The sequence below is a fragment of the Photinus pyralis genome, unplaced genomic scaffold (genome assembly GCF_008802855.1).
Source record: "Photinus pyralis isolate 1611_PpyrPB1 unplaced genomic scaffold, Ppyr1.3 Ppyr1.4_LG8, whole genome shotgun sequence".
Lineage (NCBI taxonomy): Eukaryota > Metazoa > Arthropoda > Insecta > Coleoptera > Lampyridae > Photinus > Photinus pyralis.
The window spans coordinates 2,820,267-2,828,849 of NW_022170819.1; the positions used below are offsets into that span (position 1 = coordinate 2,820,267).

The 8,583-nt window shown below is 38.2% G+C and overlaps 2 long non-coding RNA genes across 2 annotated transcripts; both read right to left on the bottom strand.

The window, feature by feature from the left end:
• Positions 1–2,963: 2,963 nt before the first annotated feature.
• LOC116179839 lies at positions 2,964–5,759 on the bottom strand. The gene is made up of 3 exons (XR_004147052.1): positions 5,194–5,759; positions 4,650–4,816; positions 2,964–4,601 (listed from the first exon to the last, which is right to left on the bottom strand). It is a non-coding gene; the product is annotated as an uncharacterized LOC116179839 (long non-coding RNA).
• A 1,113-nt stretch (positions 5,760–6,872) lies between these two features.
• Positions 6,873–7,636, bottom strand: LOC116179012. Its single transcript, XR_004146935.1, has 3 exons — positions 7,604–7,636; positions 7,415–7,547; positions 6,873–7,357 (listed from the first exon to the last, which is right to left on the bottom strand). It is a non-coding gene; the product is annotated as an uncharacterized LOC116179012 (long non-coding RNA).
• Between the last annotated feature and the right edge of the window lie 947 nt (positions 7,637–8,583).

Genomic DNA, 8,583 nt, shown 5'->3' on the forward strand with positions numbered 1-8,583 from the left:
ACAACAAGGACTACAAAGAAGTTCTCAAATGAGTCACCCGCGTCTGACCAGAGATTCGGTCGTCATGGAGACTCGATCATGACAACGCACCGAGTCACACCGCCTTCGTTGTTAACTGCTATCTGACCCGGATGGGTATTTCAACGGTGCCACGGCCCCCTAAACGCCCTTTGTAGCACCGGCAGACTCCATCCTGTTCTCAAAGCATCTGAAGACATTGGCGTAACAAAAAAACCACGAAATCTATTTTTTTTAAAAAAAAAGGCTCATTACGTTTGGGACAGACGTGTCCCCGTTTTTGCGATTTTTCCGAGCAAACGTTGACACCTCATTGTATGGGGCAATTTTGAAGTTATCGAGCGCAGAGTAATCGCCTATTGGTCATCTCTGTAACCCGGTTGTTTTTGGTGGAAATCTATAAACACGTTTCATAGTTTTCGCAAGGTTTTTCTGAGCCAAAGTTACAAGACGCAATTTCGAAGTTACCAAGGGCACTTGGGTATTGTTGATGTGTATTTCTTATGGTAAGGCCGATGGTGATTGAAATTAAATTCATTCGTTTATTGTCTCGCATATAGTAATATAATAATCAACAGGGCTATAAGTAGAATTATTGCCATAAAAAATAGATTGTACACTTCAAGGCAAAAATTCAAGATTAATTCCAAAATGTAAGTGTTTTCTATCACTGGTTTTGTAATTTTTTTCTCTGTCGAGTGTTATGAAAGTCCAATATCCAATATGTCGTCCGTAGGAATAAGAATGTGGATGTGATTTACTCGAAACCCACAATAAAAATTTTATTTTAGCACCACAAGAAAATTGAGAAAAAAATCACTGATGGTTTGTTAAAATTATTTTTTGATAGCCAGCGCATTCTCGAAAATTACATTTTTCGTTTTTTTGGCAAACCCACCTTGTATAAATTATGATGTATTCGTATGGTGACAAACCACCCCAATGTTAAATGGATTACAAGCTCTTAACTGGTTTTCCGAAAGGGTTTGCTAAAATTGCCGGCCTGTGTGGCGCAGTGGTGTAGAACCGCAACTGCGGAACAACGGATCCCTGGTTCGAATCCGGGTTCGTAAAAGTAAATACAAAAAATTAAAAAAATGTTAACGAGAAATATTTTCAAAAAGATTTCTAAAGAAAAAAGAGCCTAGTTGTTTTAAGATGTCCTTTTAAGACTTCTACGGCTACCGGGAGGGCTACCGTTTTTAAAAATTTTAACTACCTATTTAAAAAATAAAAAAAATTCATCGAAAATTTACTGCAAGGTTTCAAGTTAAAGTTTGAGGAAGAGTTTTAAAAAGGTTTCAATGGAAATTTCAAGAATATCAAAAGTGATTTAAAAAAAAAGTGTTTCAGAATATTTTGAGGAAAATCGAAATATTTAATAATAGACCGGGTGCTAGATAGACTTGAGTGTGCAAAAGTAGTATGTTATAGCCGTTTCTAAATATGACCTTGAGATTACTAAAAGGGCATTGCCTTCGTTTCGGGTCGGTAAACTTGTGCTTCGTGTCGTGTCGTTTAAACTCGTGCTGCTTAAAGTGTATTAACCTCAATATGGCATTGACCTTTATTGTGGTTTAAATTGTCCGTGAGAATGACCTTTTCTATTTAAAGGTCGTTCACCTTAAAGGCACTGACCTTTTGATAAAAGGTTATTGACCTCGTTGTCTGTTCTTAAACCCTTTAGCTTAATGGTTTTGATCTCCGCTAATTGCGCATAGTGGGGCGCAGTAATTATATAGCCCACTCGTCGTGTAGATCAAATAATCATGGCATGGCTAGCGTATGCTGAGCAATCGTGGATCAAGGCGATAGATTTTGTAACAGCGGTAGAACGCCTTAAGCAAAAGTTTTCGGCGTTAGTATTTGACGCCGAACATGAAGCAATATATGGCAATGGTGAATATAGTGAGGAGGAGTGTCTGGCCATCGCTAAAAAATACGAGTTGGGCGAAGAAATATGTGAGAGTTATTTAAACAGTAAAATATGTGAAAAATGTGTAGTAGTACGCAGATTGATAAAGGCCAATTTAGAACAGTTTATTAGTGAGTTAAGTGATTGGACTGAAAATGAAGAAGAGAGTTACAATTGACGAAACACGGAATCAAGTGTACATAATGGTAGCGTGGTCGTTTGCTTACGGTAAAGCACGAAGAGGTTCGTGGGAAACAGTCGCGCTCGATAGATTTCGTTTCCGAAATAAAATCGAACAACTTAGTAGAGTTTTGTCTTCGGTATTAGAGAAAAGTCATCGGGACAAAGTCTATCGTGAACGACTCGCCTCCCCTCCACAACGTTAGCAATATAAGTGTAACTGCAGTAGTGCTTAAAATCATTCCGACAGCGTGTACGCGAACTGGTTAAAATGGATCTTGATACACTCAACAATACCACTTTCTGCAAGCCGTTCAAAAATGTAAAAGACCTGGAGGTGGGGGAGAAATATCGAATCGTCGGCATCGACACAATCAACACAAAATATGGTGACCGGGTAGTCGTGGAGACTGGAAACTTTAAATCTATGCTTCCCTTACGTTTCTACAACTACTTTAAGGAGGATAATCGTTTACAAACATTCCAAGCCTCCTTAGCCAATAAAGAGGTATACATAACAAGTGCCGGATCTGCAGGGCAAACGACTAACTTAAAGTTTATGTAAATAAAATATTTGTGTATTAGAAATGTAAATAAACATGGTATATATAAAAAGGAACGGATTCGTTTTATTTCTTTCTAGAAGGCTTCAGTAGATATTTCCGTTTCCTGTTTCAAGGTCCGAGCACACAAGGTAAACGGTTAGAGAATGGCCTATTCTGGACCACTCTTATTGATTTTTTATCGATTTTTGAAGCGCTATCCTGATTTATTGATTGATTATCGATTTCGGAGGCAACATGCAAACTCACTGTCCTTGTGTTATTGGTGATTGTCAATTTTGGGGGCATAGATATGTGTCTGTTGTGTGTTATTGATTTTAGGGCGTGTGTATAGCGGAATGGTATGTTTCCTCCTCGTGTTAATGGGAACTGAACTCGGGACATTCGCGCCATTTTAGTGGGAGTGTGTCATTGACCACTTTGACTGCAATTGTTGGAGAAGCAGGACTTCTGGAGCTAAAGTTTGATGTCTTCAAAATACGGTAGTGTAATTGACTACAATTGTGAGTTAATAGCCTGGAAAGCTAACCTTGAGCTCTCACGATGCTTACCGAATGCCTTCGGAACTTTTTGTGTTAGAGGGGCCATAGCGAATAGCTAGGGCTCTCTTGTATACCTACAGGATTTTGTTACTGTGGAAGTTCGTCGGTGTTGCAATCGGAGCTCTACGTCGCAATCTTTTAATCTGTATGAATAAGGCTGTCAACTCAGATTGGCCGCTAGTGTTGTGGGTATTGATCTAAGAGGGAAGCGACCTCTGAAATTAAAAGGTTGTTGGTCTCAAAGTATGAGACAATAGTGTTAAGTGTCATTGATCTCTATTCTGAGTCAATAGCCTCGAAAACTAAATGTCGTTATCCTCAAGTTGGATAGCATTGGCCTCTAATGGAAGTCAGTGTTCTCTAGCGCTGCAGGTGGTTAACCTTGATCGGTAGCCGTAATATGTTGGACGTCATTGAACTCTAGGTGTGAGCCACTGCCGCTAAATGTCGTTAACGTCAAAGGATCGACAGCTCAATACTATGCGGTCGATTGCAAACGTGCTAGTGGTGGGGACTGTATGTGTTAAGAATAATATTAAGAAACCGTTTGTGGATAGTATATTTCAAACAATCGCGGAGACATCAGACAAGAATCGTGCGCCGCAATCTATCGCTGCAAATATTCGAACTCTCGCAGTAGAGTTTCAAACGTAGTTACTTTAGGATCAGTCCTGACAGAGTTTCAAACCTAGTTACCTTTCTGGTGACTTTTTGATTTAGAATCGATCCTATATAACGAGAGATGGAGGACTCTCAGACTTTGCAATCGATACAAAGCTCAATTACAACACACATAAACAGTTTTCCCCAAGCATTCGATCTCCTTAAAATGAAATTAGTTGACGCTAGTTTAAGTAAACTGCGAATACTAGAACATATTATAATCCAACACGACAAATTTGTGAGGAATGCTAGAGTTATATTAATTTAGCTAGTGACGTACATCCAAACTTTCCAAAAATATGATAGTGAAATCGCACTAATATAAAATCCCTAGAAAAGTTACTGGAGGACCGACTCTAAATCACACTTAACTAACGCCCTTAGAACAAAAAAGTACTAGAATTGAATGTCAAATGCCAAATGGGAGGCTAAAAAGTCATTGACAAGAACCCCAGCCTGCAATCGAAATCAAACTGGTACTTTCGAAAAATACGTTAGTGATGATTAATTTCGGACCTAGCGCAATGCATTTTCAGGTGGTCTAGAATAGAACTCACTAGTTTGATCATCATTGCAGCAGTCAGTTGGAGGGTTATAAAAACACACAAAAATGTTGTTTATTTTCAAACAAATATCCACACAAAATTTTGGAATGCTCTACCTCGTAAAGGAAATTTTCGACACACGATCCACAAGTGCCGCTTCGCAATAGTTCTGGTTCTGCAAAAACTGCTATTAGAATAAACTTTTAAAAAAATTTTCAGTCACCTTTTTATAATTATACCCAAACGTTTGCCCAAACGCGTCGGTTGCAAAAATGTTTCATTGACCGGACATACGAGGTTGAAATTTAATCCCTTATTCACCAAAAGGAGTCCGCAATTGTCCGCCCCATCGCCGCCTGGCCGTAGTTCCAAAATTCGTATTTAAACATTCTAGAAGAAAAATTAGTTAGTTAATGTGGCACGCAATTGATGATGGAGTGATGTTTAGAATGAAGGAAAATTTAAAAATGCAGATTTTCCCACCAATTAGCCCAGCCTTGAAAAATGGAGAGCTTACGTTTATAAAGCCAGTTTGAAACGCTACAGGCTACTTAGCAATTTGAAGTTTTTGTAAAATTCCCTTTCCTAGCAAATAGCCAGTTAACAGCAGATTGAAAAAAGTTCGCAATGAACATTCCATTGAAAAATGTCGGTCGCTTAATAATTTGCGTTTGGTAGTCTTTATGCAAATAAATGTCCATCGTAACTAAATTGTGAACTCCCTTACGTGATAATTATACACTTCTAAAGAAGCTGAATGTGCATACCTGGTACGTCTGTTAACGCCGTTCACACTGAAGAATTCCATAGAAAAGGCTTATGTAGGTATGGATGTTTTTTATAGGGATTCGATCCGTATATTTCCACTGGCGGCCCCTTAATAAAATCGTAGGCGTAGGTATGAAATTAGAAAAAAGAAAAATATGTAATATCGTATACAGTCCGATTTGAAGAGCTTATTTATTACCTTTGCTAATGCATGACTCCTTATTTGCCAAAAATCCCAAACGACATATTTATAATCCAAATTGTTTCACAAATGCACAAATTTATTTCGCCCATCGTATGTACTGTCGCGAGAGCGCGGTAACGACTCCTCTCTTTTTTAGATGACGCAATGAAATCTTAAGATAATGCATTGCGGTTCCACGTAATCTGCATAAATGTAGGCATTATGTGCAGTAGGAAAACTCGTAATACGAGGGATGTCCAAATTTTTACAAACAGCGCGAGCCATGCCTGCAATTAACTAACTAATTGGCCACTTTCCGCTGTCGATACAAAGATACTGCATTGAACCGTACATCTAAAGTTAAGGGATCCCAAATTGCGCATTTTTCCTAATTCATAATAACATACGAGTACATTTTTTCGATATTTCAGTATGTACCTAAGCATACCTATACGTATTAGGTACACCACCATGATTTTCGTGTTTGAACCGTTGGATAAGTGGTTTCTCGAATGGCAGGATAAATTTATGGTAGACCTCTTTTTTTGCAAACACACGCTGCTAAAAAGTACCTCTAGTGTTCACCCTTCGCCCCGTAAGCTGAACCAACTAAATTACTAAACAATTGCATCAGTTGACGTTGACATCATACGCGGTTGTATGTACCTTAAAAGTGGGGATAAAACGTATGGGTTATGTATCTGTGTATCCCACATGAAGAGGGTACCTACCTACAAAAGTATCATATGCCGAAAAACCGATAGTAAAATGCACGATATCTTTTATATCGAAGTTGGGATACATTAGTGCCGTATATGTATGTGCATTTATTGTATGCGGATCGTTCGATACAGTATACATTTTTTTTTTCTAAGTGTAAGCTTAATTTATGGCATTCAACGTTACTAATCATGTTTTCACGTATTAGTCACGGCCAAACTTCAAATTACGGTTGATGGGAACTTTTACGGTAAAGTTTTATAAATCGTATCGAAATAACAGTGGAGGCATGCTATTTAAAGAACTGGAAACGGAAGAGGTAACAGGTGAAGAGATTGAGGCTGTGGCAATACATGAGCTCTTAATTTTTGAAAGCTGTGATAATTCCATCAACACTTCCGAGCTCTTCTTTTTGCGTAGAGGAACCCGCGCCACCTGATTTTGTTGGCGTTGATGCAAGTCCTTTGGAAAATATTGTAAATATCTGAGGTAGTTCCCATATAACCAGCGCCAATCATCGCGGTCTACCGCTTTCAACGTAGGAGTTGGAAATATAGGCTGTAGCGATGCTTTCTATCAGTCCAGTAGTAGTTCTCGAAACAGTTGGTGAATCAGTAGCAGAAAACTGGTTATCGATATTGAGGTTCAAGGATTTAAAACATACAAAACGTCAATTACTCCAAAGGATTTAGCGGTATTTAATGGGCACCAACTTGCAGATTTTATGTTCAAACCTCCGTTTTCATTTAGCAGCTTAGATGTGAGCTACCAGAGAGAGAGAGAAGCAATCTGGCCGATTAAATGGGAAGAAGGACATACGCAGGCACACTTATTTTCAACTATAGTGCGCCTGCTGGTATCACCAATGGACGCTACATATGTCAAGGGAAAGGAGAAGGTAGAATTTATACGAAAAACCTTATCGCAGGATGTCCTCGAGATCAACGAGAAACCTGCACTACCTAAATTACAATCCAACTGTTTATATCATTCCCATTCTCAATGTCATTGTGCATTGTCAAACGTGTACTACATACATAACAATCTTACAATGACATAATTTTTTACTAAATAAAGCGGAAAAAGTATATAACATTTATTCTTTCTCTTAATACCTGTAACCGACAGCAAACCTTAAGAATTACAGTTTTTTGGGCAGCAGAGTTCTTAGTGACCATCGGCCTCCCAAGAAGAGAGAGATAAGCATCTTTTTTGAGACGGAAGCGTGTTAAGTTTGATCCAGGTAAAATCCTGGTTTGCTGCAATTATGGGGATTTAGTGAGCAACCCGTTCAATTTATATTAATTCTGTTTTACCAGGTAATGAAGACCTAGTTAACTATGTACAATCCCTTATCGACTGTTGTTCTTGCCGCTTACACTACGAACACTTCGAAATCTAGTTCAAGAAATTTTTGACGTTTGACTGCTTTCCTTTTAAGCCCTGTACCTATGACTCCGTTGACTTGAATTTTAAAAAGTCTTTAAAATCAACAATATACTTACGTGATGCTATATGAGAATGATTGTAACTCTTTGCTAGTACTCACTAATTATTTATAGACGAGTGCATAAATGATTGTAGGCTATATATATCAGGGTTCAGTGGAAGAACAATCTCTGGAGATTGAACTGCGCCCTGAGGTTATCTTATAGCAAGTAAGATAATAAAGGCCATTATTATTATTATTCTTATTATTTAAATTTTGATCACTCTTTTACAGGATGTTTTAGCTGTTAAGCTGGATTCACATGCATACGAAATCCGACGATACTGTTTTCCGAAAGGCGTATGATTGGTCAACAATTTCAAATGTCATGAGGGGAGCGAAAGCCGCATGACAGACTCATTCGACGATGCCGAGGGAAAATTCTCAGTAGAAGAAGTACAAATCCAGTCGCACGTCACGATCGTCCACATCGCACCACAGCAGGAAAACTGCCTGTGATAAATACAAAGACTTCGTGATGGCAGTTCCGGCCAAGCACGTATAACCTGATTAACCCGGACATTCATCTTAGCGGGGAGGAGTGATATAAACCATTGAAATAAAAGACTAAGGAAGGAGCTTATGTAGCATTAGCCAGGACCCTATAGGCTTCTCAATATGGCGGACGTTCCTACGCACAGTGGCGTAAATACATAAATAATAAAATAATTTAGTATATTTAATTTTTTTGGCGGATAGTACTGAAATTACATACATTTTACTACATACAGATTCATTACTTCTTTGATAAACAAAATCCATCTCGCCATTCACTGTCTAAAGGAAATGTGAAAAATAGATGTATTTCAATATGTTGTTTTACGCCTATTCCTACGGCAATGTATCACAACCAGTAAAATGAATGAAATTAAGTATCGTGAAAGAAGACCATTTAAGAAATACTAACATAGTTATCACCTATGAAATGTCATTTTCGTTTCTTCTATAGCTTTTGACTTTGTTATATTACACGATTTACAGCTAACCATTGTGTTT